Here is a 16,282-nt window from a genome sequence, read left to right on the forward strand (position 1 = left end):
ATTCTCTCCCCCATCCTGTCAGTGGGGGAGTGAGCGAGTGGCTGTGTGGGGCTGAGTTGTCAGCTAAACCACAACAGTAGCCCAAAGCTGAACACAGTATTAAACATGTGGCCTCACCACTGCTGAGCACAGGGCCACAATCGCTTCCCTACTCCTGCTGGCCATACTATTCCTGATACAAGCCAGGATGCTGTTGGCCTTCTTGGCCACCTGGGCATGCTGCTGGCTCATATTCAGGCGGCTGTCAACCAACACCCCCAGGCCCTTTTATGCCAGGTAGCTTTCCAGCCACTCTTCCCCAAGCCTGTAGCGTTGCATGGGGTTGTTGTGACCCAAGTGCAGGACGTGGTACTTAGCCTCGTTAAACCTCATACAATTGGCCTCAGCCCATCGATCCAGCCTGTCCAGGTCCCTCTGCAGAGCCTTCCTACCCTCAAGCAGATTGACACTCCTGCTCAACTTTGTGTTATCTGCAAACTTACTGAGGGTGCACTCGATCCCCTCATCCAGATCCTTGATAAAGACATTAAACAGAACTGGCTCCACTACTGGGCCCTGGGGAACACCACTTGTTGTGGAATAAGTGAATGTGGCCTCCTGTGACAGCACCGGAGATCTCATCGCCCTTATTGGACGCAAGCCATGGGATAGAAAAACAACCCACAGAAACACAGAACTGAGGCCTTGATATGCGGGACAGAAGGTCAGGGGCACAGCTGGAGCACCGAAGCAGGAGAGCACGCTTATCTATCTTTATGCCATATATGGAGCTAGTGTGATAGAACACATTCAGAGGTGGAGAGAAGGGAAAAATACTAGCTCAGGAAGCAGACTATATTAAGGCTGATCTCTTGCTAATAAACGTCTTCGGCTTCGCTTGTGCATGAATACAGAGTCCGTGTCGTGAATCGCCACAACTTGTGACCAGTCGCTAACTGGATTTAGCTCCATTCACCACAACTCTCTGGGCTTGGCCATCCAGCCAGTTATTTAGCCAGCGAAGAGTACGCCTGTCTAAACCATGAGCCTCCAGCTTCTCCAGGAGGATGATATGGGAAACAGTGTCAAAGGCTTTACTAAAGTCCAGGTAGACAACATCCACAGCGTTTTCCTCATCCACTAGGTGGGTCACAGTGTCATAGATGGAGATCAGGTTGGTCAGGCAAGACCTGCCTTTCATGAAGCCATGCTGGCTGGGCCTGATCCCCTAGATGTCCTGCACATGCCTGTTGAGCTCACTCAAGATGAACCGTTCCATAATCTTCCCCAGTACTGAGGTCAGGCTGACAGGCCTGTAGTACCTTCTGGTCTAGATGGATATCACATTGGCAAGCCTCCAGTCGTCTGGGACCTCCCCTGTTAACCAGGACTGCTGGTAAATGATGGAGAGTGGCTTGGTGAGCTCCTTCACCAGCTCCCTCAGTACTCTTGGATGGAGCCAATCCGGCCCCATAGACTTGTGAGTGTCCAGGTGGCTCAGCAGGTTGTAAACTGCTTCCTCCTGGATTATGGGGGGCTTATTCTCCTCCCCGTCCCTGCCTTCCAGCTCAGGGGGCTGAATACCCTGGGGTTATCTGGTCTGGTGGGTAAAGACTGAGGCAATGAAGGCGTTTAGTACCTCAGCCTTCTCAACCTCAGTGGCAGTGTTCCCCTCTGCATCCAATAGAGGATGGAGATTCTCTTTCGTTCTTTTTGTTGTGAATGTATTAATAAAAACATTTTTTTTATCCTTTACAACAGTGGCCAGATTGAGTTCTAGCTGGGCTTTTGCTTGCCTAATTTTCTCTCTGCATGACCTAACGAGATCCCTGTACTCTTCCTGAGTTGCCTGCCCCTTCTTCCAAAAGCAGTAGACTCTCCTTTTTTCCCTAAGTGTCAGCAGAAGCTCCCTGTTCAGCCAGGCCAATCATCTTCCCCGCTGGTTCGTCTTGCAGCACTTGGGGACAGCCTGCTCCTGTGCCTTTAAGACTACCTTCCTGAAGAATGCCCAGCCTTCCTGGACTCCTTTGCCCTTCAGGACTTCCTCCCAAGGGACTCTCCCCACCAGTGCCCTGAATAGGCCAAAGTCTGACCTCCAGAAGTCCATGGTAGTGGTTTTGCTCACCCCCCTCCTTACTTTGCAAGAATTGAGACCTCTATCGTATCATGGTCACTAAGCCCAAGACTGCCTCTGACCACCACATCTCCCACCGGTCCATCTCTGTTTTTGAACAGCAGGTCAAGTGAAGCACCTCCCCTGGGAGGCTCACTCACCAGCTGTGTCAGGAAGCTATCTTCCACACACTCCAGGAACCTCCTAGACTGTTTCCTCTCTGCTGTATTGTAGTTCCAGCGGACATCTGGTAAATTGGAGTCCCCCACGAGAAAAAGGGCAACCGATTGTGAGACTTCTGCCAGCCGCTTGTAGAATGCTTCATCTACCTCTTCATCCTGGTTGGTTGATCTATAACAGTCTCCCAGATGGATATCTGCTTTGTTGGCCTTCCCCCTCATCCTTCCCCATAAGCACTCAACCTTATCATCACAATTGCTAAGCTCTATACATTCAAAACACTCCCTAACATACAGGGCCACCCCACCACCTCTCCTTCCTTGCCTGATGGTGCTATCTAAGGAGTGAAAGCAACATAGCTACATAACAGTATGAGTTTGATATAACCCTACAGCAGCCATCACTGAACACAGCCACGTTGCTGGCAGTGAATCCATACAAAGGACTAGCCACAGGCCATGGTGCCACTGCAGGAAGAATATATATTTCAACACTTCACATCTTGCTCTAACAGTTGCCAAGTTTGACTGTAGCTATTGAAGAAGAAAAGAGGCAAAATAAGCAAGTGCTAGTCAGCGATTTAAAGATCAGAAGCATTTGTGTAGATACATGAACAGACACACTGCCCATAGCCACTGAAGGGCCTCTTTTAAGAAGTAAAAGCTGTATAATTATAAAAACAATTACAACTATGTTCGAAGAGATAAAACACAGTGGAGATGAATGAAAAACATTTATTATTTTTGGAAGGTACCCTTGTTTGAAATCTGCAGGGTTTCACTGCAGACTTTTACTGCTGCATGCTTAAGAATATTCAGTATCTCAAGTGATTCTCAATTAGAATAATTTCAAAGAGAAAAATCATGTCCAGATAACTGATGAGAACTGATGAGAAGCTTTGGACCAAAACCATTGCATTGTTGAAGTCTGATCAGTTTTAATGGGAAGCAAAAGAATTAAGAGTTCTTAATTTCTGTTGGGCTTCCCACCTCTTTACAATCGGAATCTCTGACTTAGCATAACGTTCACTGATTCTGGCCCCATTCACAGCATTCTCTTTCCCCTTTTTATTCCCAGCAATAAAATCACCATGGCAAGGATTGTAATTTACTCCAGGTTAGATTAATCAGGGAAGCTTATTGGGTTGTCATGTCCCCATAAATCCCCATTAACGCTTCCCCCTGTGTTGCTGTACGCTTCTATGGGAGAACTTATCTTGGGCCGCATATCTCCGGGACACAGGGCTCTACCCACCCTGGGGACAGTGATGCACAGACATCAATATGATGGATACAAAATGTCCGTTTATTTAACTGCGTCACACGCTTATATAGCTCTTGCGCTTCCTATTCCTGCCACTCCTATGGGGAGGAGTCTATCTTTCCGTCACAGCCCGTGATCTTCCAGTCGCCGAACCCTGTCTATTCCCCTACATCTCCCCCTCCCCATGCTGCTAAAAGTTCTACAAAGCTACTTGCGTAAGCGGATACATATTGCGGTGTCATGGTTTTAGCTGGGATAGAGTTAATTTTCTTCACTCTAGCTGGTATAGTGCTGTGCTTTGAAATTAGCATGGAAAAAAAAAAAAACCTGTTGAGATAACACACAGATGTTTAGGCTGTTGCTGGGTAGCGCTTATACTAGTCAAGGACATGTCCAGCCTCCCATGCTCTGCTGGGTGCACAAGAAGCTGGGAGGGGAGGGGGCACAGCTAAGAGAGCGGATTCAAACTGACCAAAGGGGTATTCCATATCATGTAATGTCATGCCCAGTATGCTACCTGGGAGGGGCTGGCCGGGGGAGGGAGGGAGCAATCGCGGCTCAGGGACGGGCAGCGTCGGTTGGCGGGTGGTGAGCGGTTGTATCGTTTGTGTTTCCGTGGTCTTTTTTTCCTATTTTCCCTTTCCCTTCCTTTTCCCTTTTATTATATTAACATTATTGTCATTATTATCATAATCATTTATCATTATCATTGTATTTTAATCATTAAACTGTGCTTATCTCAACCCACAAGTTCTTTTGCTCATCCGATTCTCTTTCCCATCCCACAGGGGTGGGGGGGTGAGCGAGCGTCTGCGTGGTGTTCAGTTGCCAGCTGAGGCTGAACCACGACAGTCTATTTTTGGCGCCCAATGTGGGGCACGAAGGGTTTGAGATAATAACAGTTGCTGGTCACAGCATTGATTCATCTGCTCTCAGTATTAGTTTGTCCAGTCTTTACCATGCTGATTGTAAAGTACATGTTAAAACTTGCTGTTGGTTTTCTCAGTTTGCTGTGCTCTGCAGTGATTAGAGATATTTTGCCTAGGAGACTTGTTATTAAAAAACTGCCCTTGACTGTTATTGGTTATTTAGGTCTTGCATGGAAGCCGTTACTGTACTACAGCTACCACCTCATGGAGGCAATTAGCAATTATACCTTCTCCTCTGAGAAGATTTTTATGGAGGAAATACAGAATGGCACCGTAGCTACCATCTCATGTAATGTCTCCTCCTTCATTACAACAACTTTTCAGTATCTTGAACATCCTTGTGTAGTTAAGATACATCTGTTGATATTGCTTTGGCAGGTGGTATCAGATCTGTCTAAGGTTAGTAAGCAAGTTAAGAATATAATCCAGAGATCGGTCCCAAGGCTCGATAGCTATGCGTGGCAGGGTATGTGGGAAAGTATGGGCAAATGCCTAAGACGGTGGGCACCCCCCGTGGTGTGGGACTTCACCCCTGAACAAGTGCAGAATCCTGAAAAATGAGTAGAACATTTGGAGGAAGTCTGTTGTCACCCTGGCAAGTCCAGAGAGATACAAATCACTGCCATGTGCTGGGGTCTGGCTTATGCCTATCGAGCCCTATTTAACACTATTCAGTACCCCCAAGGGAAAGAGAAGGGAGCTACTCCAACCCCCGTGACAAGCACTGTGGCCACCCAACCCGCCACGACAGATACTGCAGCTACTCCAACCCCAGTGACAAGCACTGTGGCCACCCAACCCCCTACGACAGATACTGCAGCTACTCCAACCCCAGTGACAAGCACTGCGGCCACCCAACCCGCTGCGACAGATACTGCAGCTACTCCAACCCCAGTGACAAGCACTGCGGCCACCCAACCTGCCACGACAGATACTGCAGCTACTCCAACCCCAGTGACGAGCACTGCGGCCACTCAAACCCCCACGACAGGCACTGCAGCTACTCAAACCCCAGTGCCAAGCGTTGCAGCTAAACCAGAGGACCAACCTGTGCCAGTATCAGTCGCCCCTATACGCAAGAAGAAATCATGGAAGAGAAGGTCAACTCATTTAGAAAGAGATTACGAGGAACCAGGGCCATCACGAGAAGAGGAGGAGGAAGAGGAAGAATGTGTACAAGAAACGGAAACTACCCGATCTCTATCCTTGAGTGAGTTGTGGGATATACGGAAAGATTTCGGGCGTCATTCAGATGAGCACGTTATCACGTGGCTGCTCCGATGCTGGGATAATGGGGCCAGTAGTTTGGAATTAGAGGGGAAGGAAGCCAAACAACTGGGATCCCTCTCTAGGGAAGGGGGCATTGATAAAGCAATTGGAAAAGGAACACAAGCCCTCAGCCTCTGGAGGCGGCTCCTGTCCGCGGTGAGAGAGAGGTATCCCTTGAAAGAAGATATTGTATTTCGCCTAGGAAAATGGATGACCATGCAGAAAGGCATTCAGCATCTAAGGGAATTAGCCGTGCTTGAGGTGGTTTATGGTGACCTGGACGATCAACGGTCCTCCAAAGATCCAGATTAAGCTGAGTGCACACGACCCATGTGGCGGAAGTTTGTACGGAGCGCACCATCCTCGTATGCAAACTCATTGGCAGTGATGTCCTGGAAAGATGACGAGACACCAACGGTGGCTGAGTTGATTGATAAACTCCGGGAATGTGAAGCGAATCTCTCTTCCTCGCTCATCTCTGCTGTTGAGAAACTGTCCCGAGAGGTCCAGCAACTCAAAGAAGATAGGTCCTACTCCCCACCTGTACGGACCAGTATCTCAGCCGTTAGGAGTAATCGTCCCTTGGCTCAAGAGAAGGGATACACACGACGGGGCACCCTATGGTTTTACCTGCGTGATCACGGAGAGGACATGAAGAAGTGGGATGGAAAACCTACATCAGCCTTAGAGGCACAGGTACGTGAGCTGCAAGGGAGAACAATTACTCAGGGGAGTTTCTCCAGGAGAGCTGCTGCTCCAGTTTCCCGTAAGCAATTCTCCAGACAGAGGAGCAGAAGTGCTGATGTCCTGACTGATCTTAACAGAGACACCCGTGATTCATATTTACCGGAAGTGAGTGATGAATACTATGATCAGGACTAGGGGGTCCCTGCCTCCAGCCCGGTGGAGGAAAGGGATAACCGGGTTTACTGGACTGTGTGGATGCGATGGCCTGGCACATCTGACCCACAGGAATATAGAGCTTTAGTGGACACTGGCGCACAGTGTACCTTAATGCCATCAAACTATATAGGGGCAGAACCCATCAGCATTGCTGGAGTGACAGGGGGATCCCAAGAGCTAACTGTATTGGAGGCCAAAGTGAGCCTCACTGGGAATGAGTGGCAAAAGCACCCTATCGTGAGTGGCCCAGAGGCTCCGTGCATCCTTGGCATAGACTACCTCAGGAGAGGGTATTTCAAGGACCCAAAAGGTTACAAGTGGGCTTTTGGTGTAGCCGCCTTGGAGACCGCGGAAATTAAACAGCTGTCTACCTTGCCCGGTCTCTCGAAGGACCCTTCTGTTGTGGTGTTGCTGAAGGTCAAAGAACAACAGGTGCCAATCGCCACCACAACAGTGCACCGGCGGCAATATCGCACCAACAGAGACTCTCTGATCCCCATCCACGGGCTCATTCGTCGACTGGAGAGCCAAGGAGTCATCAGTAAAACCCACTCACCCTTTAACAGTCCCATATGGCCAGTGCGGAAGTCTAATGGAGAGTGGAGAATAACAGTAGACTATCGTGGCCTGAATGAAGTCACTCCACCGTTGAGTGCTGCTGTGCCAGACATGCTAGAACTTCAATACGAACTGGAGTCCAAGGCAGCCAAGTGGTATGCCACAGTTGATATCGCTAATGCATTCTTCTCAATCCCTCTGGCAGCAGAGTGCAGGCCACAGTTTGCTTTTACTTGGAGGGGGGTCCAGTACATCTGGAATCGACTGCCCCAGGGGTGGAAACACAGCCCTACCATTTGCCATGGACTGATCCATAATGCTTTGGAACAAGGTGGAGCTCCCGAACACCTACAATACATTGATGACATCATTGTGTGGGGCAATACAGCAGAAGAAGATTTTGAGAAAGGAAAGGAAATAGACCAAATCCTCCTGAAAGCTGGTTTCGCCATAAAACAAAGTAAAGTTAAGGGACCTGCACGAGAAATCCAGTTCCTGGGAATAAAATGGCAAGATGGTCGTCGTCAGATCCCCATGGATGTGATCAACAAAATAACAGCCATCTCTCCACCAACTAGCAAAAAGGAAACACAAGCTTTCTTGGGCGTTGTGGGCTTTTGGAGAATGCATATTCCAAATTACTGTCTGATCGTAAGCCCTCTCTATCAAGTGACCCAGAAGAAGAATGCTTTCAAATGGGGCCCTGAGCAACGACAAGCCTTTGAACAGATTAAACGAGAAATAGTCCATGCAGTAGCCCTTGAGCCAGTCCGGGCAGGACAAGATGTAAAAAATGTGCTCTACACTGCAGCCGGGGAGAATGGCCCTACCTGGAGCCTCTGGCAGAAAGCACATGGGGAGACCCGGGGTCGACCCCTAGGGTTTTGGAGTCGGGGATACAGAGGGTCCGAAGCCCGCTATACTCCAACTGAAAAAGAGATATTGGCAGCATATGAAGGGGTCCGAGCTGCTTCAGAAGTGGTTGGTACTGAGGCACAGTTGCTCCTGGCACCCCGACTGCCAGTGCTGGGCTGGATGTTCAAAGGAAACATCCCCTCCACACACCATGCAACTGATGCTACGTGGAGTAAATGCGTTGCACTGATCACCCAGCGGGCTCGAGTAGGAAACCCCAGTCGCCCAAGAATCTTGGAAGTGATTATGGACTGGCCAGAAGGCAAAGACTTTGGATTATCACCAGAGGAGGAGGTGACACGTGCTGAAGAAGTCCCACTGTATAACACGCTGCCAGAAAAGGAGAAGCAGTATCCCCTGTTCACTGATGGGTCCTGTCGCCTTGTGGGAAAGCACCGGAGATGGAAGGCTGCTATATGGAGTCCTACACGACAAGTAGCAGAAACTGCTGAAGGAGAAGGTGAATCGAGCCAGTTTGCAGAGGTAAAGGCCATCCAGCTGGCCTTAGACATTGCTGAACGGGAAAAGTGGCCAGTGCTCTATCTCTATACTGACTCCTGGATGGTGGCGAATGCCCTGTGGGGCTGGCTGCAGCAGTGGAAGCAAAGCAACTGGCAGCGCAGAGGCAAACCCATCTGGGCTGTCACATTGTGGCAAGATATTGCTGCCCGGGTAGAGAACCTGGCTGTAAAGGTACGTCATGTGGGTGCTCACGTCCCCAAGAGTCGGGCCACTGAAGAACATCGGAACAACCAGCAGGTAGATCAGGCTGCCAAGATTGAAGTGGCTGAGGTGGATCTGGACTGGCAACATAAGGGTGAACTATTTCTAGCTCGGTGGGCCCATGACACCTCAGGCCATCAAGGGAGAGATGCAACATACAGGTGGGCTCGTGATCAAGGGGTGGACTTGACCATGGACGTTACTGCGCAGGTTATCCACGAATGTGACACATGTGCTGCAATCAAGCAAGTGAAGCGGGTAAAGCCTCTGTGGTATGGGGGACGATGGCTGAAATATAAATATGGGGAGGCCTGGCAAATTGACTATATCACACTCCCACAGACCCGCCAAGGCAAGCGCCATGTTCTCACCATAGTAGAAGCAACCACCGGCTGGCTAGAAACATATCCTGTCCCCCACGCCACTGCCCGGAACACTATCCTGGGTCTCGAAAAACAAGTCCTGTGGCGACATGGCACCCCAGAGAGAATTGAGTCAGACAACGGGACTCATTTCCGAAATAACCTCATAGACAGCTGGGCCAAAGAGCACGGCATTGAGTGGGTGTATCACATCCCCTATCACGCACCAGCCTCTGGGAAAATTGAAAGGTACAATGGACTGTTAAAAACTGTGGTAAGAGCAATGGGGGGGTGGAACATTCAAGCACTGGGATACACATTTAGCAAAAGCCACCTTGTTAGTCAACACGAGGGGATCTGCCAGGCGAGCTGGCCCTGCCCAATCAGAATCCTTACGTACTGTGGAAGGGGATGGAGTCCCTGTAGTGCACATAAAAAAATATGCTGGGCAAGACAGTCTGGGTTGTTCCTGCTTCTAGCAGAGGCAAACCCACTAGTGGGATTGCTTTTGCTCGAGGACCTGGGTGCACTTGGTGGGTGATGCGGGAGGATGGAGGAGTCCGGTGTGTACCTCAGGGGGATTTAATTTTGGGTGAAAACAGTCAATGAACTGAATAATATGCTGTTAATTGCTATATGATGTTGTATGTCATCACTACTATGGTTGCTATATGCCATATCAATGGAATGTTATCATGGTGGGAATCTCCCAATTAATAATAACAGCAAATGAACTTTCAATGGAACCAGGCAAAGTGCAGCAGTGAGAGAACAAGAACTACCAGTGCAGCGGTGATGGAACAAGGACTGACATGCAACAATCTGACCCCACGCACACCGCCTCTCTGAAGGACCCTTACAAGAGATGAAATCCAAAGTCATCGACTAAATGAACTCAATGGACATTTCACAGGCATTTTACAGGGGTGGTCCATAGACTAGGGGAATGATAAATGAAAAATATATATATATATATAGTTAAAGGATGAGAAGATGGATAGGGATTATTGAATTTGTACTGAATAGTATGGGACCTGAGCATGATGTCAATGATATGGAATAAGGGGCGGATACTGTCATGGTTTTAGCTGGGATAGAGTTTATTTTCTTCACTCTAGCTGGTATAGTGCTGTGCTTTGAAATTAGCATGGAAAAAAAAAAAAAACCTATTGAGATAACACACAGATGTTTAGGCTGTTGCTGGGTAGCGCTTATACTAGTCAAGGACATGTCTAGCCTCCCATGCTCTGCTGGGTGCACAAGAAGCTGGGAGGGGAGGGGGCACAGCTAAGAGAGTGGATTCAAACTGACCAAAGGGATATTCCATATCATGTAACGTCATGCCCAGTATGCTACCTGGGAGGGGCTGGCCGGGGGAGGGAGGGAGCAATCGCGGCTCAGGGACGGGCAGCGTCAGTCGGCCGGTGGTGAGCGGTTGTATCGTTTGTGTTTCCGTGGTTTTTTTTTTCCTGTTTTCCCTTTCCCTTCCTTTTCCCTTTTATTATATTAACATTATTGTCATTATTATCATAATCATTTATCATTATCATTTTATTGTAATCATTAAACTGTGCTTATCTCAACCCACATGTTCTTTTGCTCGTCCGATTCTCTTCCCCATCCCACAGGGGTGGGGGGGGTGAGCGAGCATCTGCGTGGTGTTCAGTTGCCAGCTGAGGCTGAACCATGACATGCAGTCAGGTCTATATTCATGTAACTCTTGCAGGCGCTCCCTGATTTGTCTTATAACACAGCATAACAATGGTAGCCCACAAGTAACCATGGTTTCTACACACAACAAGATCCCCCAATTATTACTATCCAATCCCAGTTCATATCTCTCTTTTGCCACCCTTTCCCAGTGTCGCTCTCGTTGCAATATTGCTTGCGATCTTGTCAAGGAGCTCATTTCTTTTCCCAATGGTACGGCTAGCATGAGGATCCATGTCAGCAGACCCTGCAAAGAGACAACTCAGAGAGGGATTATTCGTTGTACATCCTTGCACAGTTCTGCTTTCACACACTTTGCAGACACCCATTCTATGCGCCCTTCATTCTCAACCGCGGCGTAGCCCCTCCCCAGGCATCTCAGTTTCCATTCTCTCTCCCATTGCTCACTGCCTGGGAACCTTACTCGTACCTGCTTATAGCGCTCGCCTGCTTGACCTTTGCCAAAGTGCTTCTCCACTGCTGTAACTTGCTCCTGCCTGCGTATAAAATGATTAAGCGAATATAGTGCACGCATTAAAATAGTTTGCTGAGCTGCTACGGGTATAGGTCCCTTATACCCCTCCCCCTCCCCAAGCTGTATTATTTTTGCTTTCAAGGCGTGATGAGCGCGTTCAACTATTGCCTGCCCCGTGCTATTGTAAGCAATGCCGTGTTTTAATACTATATTCCAAGCTTTGCACCATTCTTCGGTACTTCGAGCCCGAAAGCATGGTCCATTGTCTATTTTTATCTCGGTGGGCTTTCCAAGCCACGCCATCACCTTGGTCCAATGCGCAGCCAACTGCGTTGCGGTCTGCTTCCGATGTTGAGTAGCCATGATGACTCCACTATATGTATCAATTGTAATTGCCAGGTGCCGTCCGGGGGCCAACTGTGGACATTCAGTAAAGTCAGTCTGCCAGATAGCATTTGCTTCCAGTCCTCGAGGGTTGACTCCCGCCTCCCACAATGGCGAGTGCTGACAGTAAGGACAGGTGGCTACTACTTCTCTTGCTGCTCTTATTGAGATGCCACACTCCTTTGCCAAGGCTTTAGCACCCAGGTGCAGTTTTTCATGCAGTTTCTTTGCCTCCATCAACGTCCAGACTCCCGCGGCTGCCTCATCAGCCATGCGATTCCCCTCAATCAGTGGTCCAGGCCCCGTCTGATGACTGCGAATGTGAATTACTGTCACAGTTGCTCCTCGCTGCGATAAAGCAACCTCTAGCATCAAGGCAATTTCCATGTGTGGTACACCCTCTCGTTTCATGGACGCGACTAATTTATACACGTATAAGGAGTCTGTGCACACATTTATACGCCGATCTATATCCTTTCGCAGGGCCATCTCTAGCGCTTTCGCTTCTAGCCACTGCACGCTTTTACCCTGCTCCTCATACGTCTGGCGCATCCAACTATTCTCTTCTTTCCACGCTACCGCCGCTCTGTTCGTCTTCGAGGAAGCGTCTGTGAAATATGTTGGTCCTGGGTGAGGGGTATCCAAAACTCTACTATCCACACTTAAATCCACCACTTTGGCTGTCTCGGCCCACCTCTGTACCGTGCCTGTGACGATTTTCCCTGGGTACGAGCATACCGCCAATTGTATATCCTCTTCATCCTCTACCACCTTCCACCATTTCTCCCCATTCCACGGCACTGTCAGCTTATCTGGCTCCTTCCCAAAGATTCCCTTGCTTTCCCGTCACAGACGCCAAATCATTCCCCCGGCTACCTTGACTTTTGTGGAGAATGCATCCTTGGGAACCTTCTGATATACCCATCGCAGTGGTTTTTCTTCCCCCGCCTGTATTTGATATAGCAATCCTAATCCTCCACCGGCGGTCAGAATCCAACCTGCGATTAATTCCTCCTGGGGGTCCCACCGCCATACTCCTTCCTTTTGCATTCGACGTTCTATCATCTGCAACTGCTGGACTGCCTCAGGGTCTAAACTCCTGGGCTTCCATGGGTCGGTCCCTTTCAGCCACGCATAGAAAGGTTGCATCTCCTCACCGGTGACGCGCACAAAGGTCCGCAACCACTGCAGTTCTCCTACCAGCTTCTGTACATCATGTAAATTTTTAACCTTAGGTGTAAGTTTAATAGGCTGAGCTTGTATGCAATCCCCTTCTATTCTAGCACCCAGAAATCCACACACTGGTCCTCGCTGTACCTTTGCCTCAGCTACCTTGAGGCCCTGTCCCTCAAGGCCCCTTTGGGTGTCTGAAAAGACTTGTTCACAACGCGTCGGTGGGCGCAGCTATGAGGACGTCATCCATGTAGTGGATCATGTAGATTCTCTCCCGATACTGCTGCCTTACTTGCTGCAATGCAGAAGCCACATAACTCTGGCAGATCGCTGGAGAATTTTTCATCCCCTGCGGAAGTACTGTCCACTGCCATCTACTACCTGGTTCTGCGCGGTTCACCGCGGGCAGAGTAAAGGCAAATCTCTTTCTATCATCTGGATGTAGTGGAATACTCTAGAAGCAGTCTTTGATATCTAAAACAATGACTCGACATCCTTTCGGGACAGCACTCAGATCTGGTAGGCCAGGTTGGAGAGGCCCCATGTCCTCCATTTGCTGATTTACTGCTCTAAGGTCATGCAGCATCCTCCATTGGTCTTTATCTTTCTTTTTTACAGCAAATATAGGGGTGTTCCACGGGCTCATCAAGGGCTCTAGGTGCCCTGCTTCGTGCTCTCGTTTTACTATAGCTCTTACAGCCTCTGTTTTCTCTGTTGTCAGGGGCCACTGATCCACCCAGATGGGCTGTTCGGTTTTCCACACCAACTTGTGGTGACGAAGCCCCTCTGAGGCAGTGGCCCTTATGCTAAATTTTTCAACCCGATCCCCATCTGGGCAAGGGCGTCCCGCCCCAACAAGGGGCTTGCTACCCCATCTGCTACTAGTATGGTCACTACGGCCGTGAGGAGCTTCCCTGCCTCCTCGTCCATGACTTCGAGTTTCACAGGGCAAGTACTAGTCCTTGTCTGTTGTTCTCCTCCTACCCCTATTATACGCTTTCCCATGGCAAGGGGCCAAGTTGGTGGCCACCGTTCGAGTGGCATCATTGTGACATCTGCCCCGGTATCCACTAACATTCCCAGGTATATCCGTGCCGGGCAACTCGGCTCTTGCGGGGTAATCATCACCACCGCCATGGGTCTCTCATTACAGGCTATTACCAAGGCCACGCGGGGGCTGTAACCTGCAAATCTTGCTGGTTCTGCTCCCCTGCCTGAAGGTTCACTCCCCCTTGGCCTGCTACGGTGGGCCAAGCTCCTGGCACTGGCACCATGATGGGGGCCATTTGACTCACAGGAGGTGCGAATCCCCCTCGCTTCGCCCTCCTTTGGCCGTTTCCCGGCTTTGTGGCTGGACAATCTCTTGCCAGGTGTCCTGGCTTCCCACACACCCAGCACCTCCCTACTGGGCGCACTCTTCCTCCATTACGTCCTCCCCTTTCCGCTAGCAGGCACCCAGCTTTAAAGTGCCCTTGCCGTCCACACAAATGACATCTCGGCCCCACCCCAGCCGCTTGCACCATCACCCTTTCTTCGCTTCCACAGTCAGGGTTCTGGCAGATGTGCGCTCCCACACTGCCATGCTGATTCAACGCCTCCTGGCGCAAGACATGCCTGATGGTTTGACCCAATGATGCCCCCAATGCCAGGGTGTGGAGGACATCTTGTGTCTGCGGATTTGCTTGACTTTGGAGGCAATCCATAAGGACTGCCTCCTTGGCTGCTGGTGGCAATTCTGATTCTATAATAGCCTTCTGCAACCTGTCACAAAACGTTGTAAATGGCTCTGCTAGTCCTTGCTGTATCTTTTGCCAAGGTTCTGCTTTTTTTTTTCATACCTGCCCACTTCGCTATACGCTCTGCGGGAACTCTCCGTTACCGCTTGCAGCTCCCTGCCCCTCCTCCAGGAGCTATCCGGACAGGGAATATCCCGGGCATCTCTATCCTTACTCCATCTAGGCTACAATCTCTGGCTATCAGCCGCCAGTTAGGTAACTCGTCTGACTGTCGCTGGGGCGCACCCTTCTTTAAGAGTCCTGTCTGCCACCGAGTTACTTCCCCTAGTGTGCGCATAACCTGCTGCAGCTGCCGCAGCACGTCCTCCGCGGACCCCTCCGGAGCTGCAGCGCTCCGGACCTCCCCTTTTGGCGGTCCCTCTCTTCCCTCACTCTGATTGGTCCTCCGAGTCCCTGCTGCCTTATGCCTCTTTTTTGGACGCTGCAGGCAATCTGCCCCATCTTCCCATATGTGGACATCGGTTTCTCCCCCAACTTCTGATTCGCTGCTACTCGAGCTTGAGCTATACCCACCCTGTCCTCCCCTCCAGGCACCCCAATCCCCCTCCTCGCCTGACTCCCATCTCAAGGGTTGCCCCGGGAGCCAGTCTCGAGGGTCGGGCAGAGGGCGGCGCCGCTGCGGGCGCTGATCATCTTTCTCCTTCCGCTCCGTCACTCCCGCTGCGTCCGCTGCCACGTCCCCCTCCCCGCGCGCAGGTACCCGCGCCTGTGCCAAATCGTCCCGGGGTATGCAGGGGGGCATTCCAAAGGTCCTGCTGGCTCAACAGGGAACGCCGCCGCTTCCCGATCCACCTCTTTGGGAGCCTCAGACTGAGTCGCTGGACAGGCTACTCCGTCCGAACTCCCCGCTTCTTCCCCATCCCCCGCGATGCTTGCCCCTGTCTGCGTCCCCACTGCCCCTCCTGGGTCTATTTCCGGGCTACTGTCGCCTGTAGCACCGTGCAGGCACAGCCGCGCCTGCCGCCACGTCTCCTGATCATCCCGAGCTTTCAATAGTAACCGGTGTATCTTTCCCCAGAGCTGTATGTACTGGGGTTTTCCCATCATAGCCCTTTCGGCTAACTCCTCTTTAATTCTCACCCACTTATCTTTATTAAATATGTCTGCGGGACTTCGTATGAGCCCCTGCGTAATCACCCATTGGATGGCCTTTGAGGTAGGCGCCTTCGATATCGAAGTTCCATATTCCTTCCCCAATCCCTTCAGTACCTTTACGACTGATTCCATGGCGCGCCCGCCGACCTGCGGCTCCCCGTCCCGCCCCTGTGTGCCTCAAGCTATCATTTCCCCCCGGCGAACTTGCCATGCCGCCCCGCCGATCACGTCGGGGTCACCACTTGTTGCTGTACGCTTCTATGGGAGAACTTATCTTGGGCCGCATATCTCCGGGACATAGGGCTCTACCCACCCTGGGGACAGTGATGCACAGACATCAATATGATGGATACAAAATGTCCGTTTATTTAACTGCGTCACACGCTTATATAGCTCTTGCGCTTCCTATTCCTGCCACTCCTATGGGGAGGAGTCTATCTTTCCGTCACAGCCCG

The sequence above is a fragment of the Phalacrocorax aristotelis genome, chromosome W (assembly GCF_949628215.1).
Source record: "Phalacrocorax aristotelis chromosome W, bGulAri2.1, whole genome shotgun sequence".
NCBI classification, from domain to species: domain Eukaryota; kingdom Metazoa; phylum Chordata; class Aves; order Suliformes; family Phalacrocoracidae; genus Phalacrocorax; species Phalacrocorax aristotelis.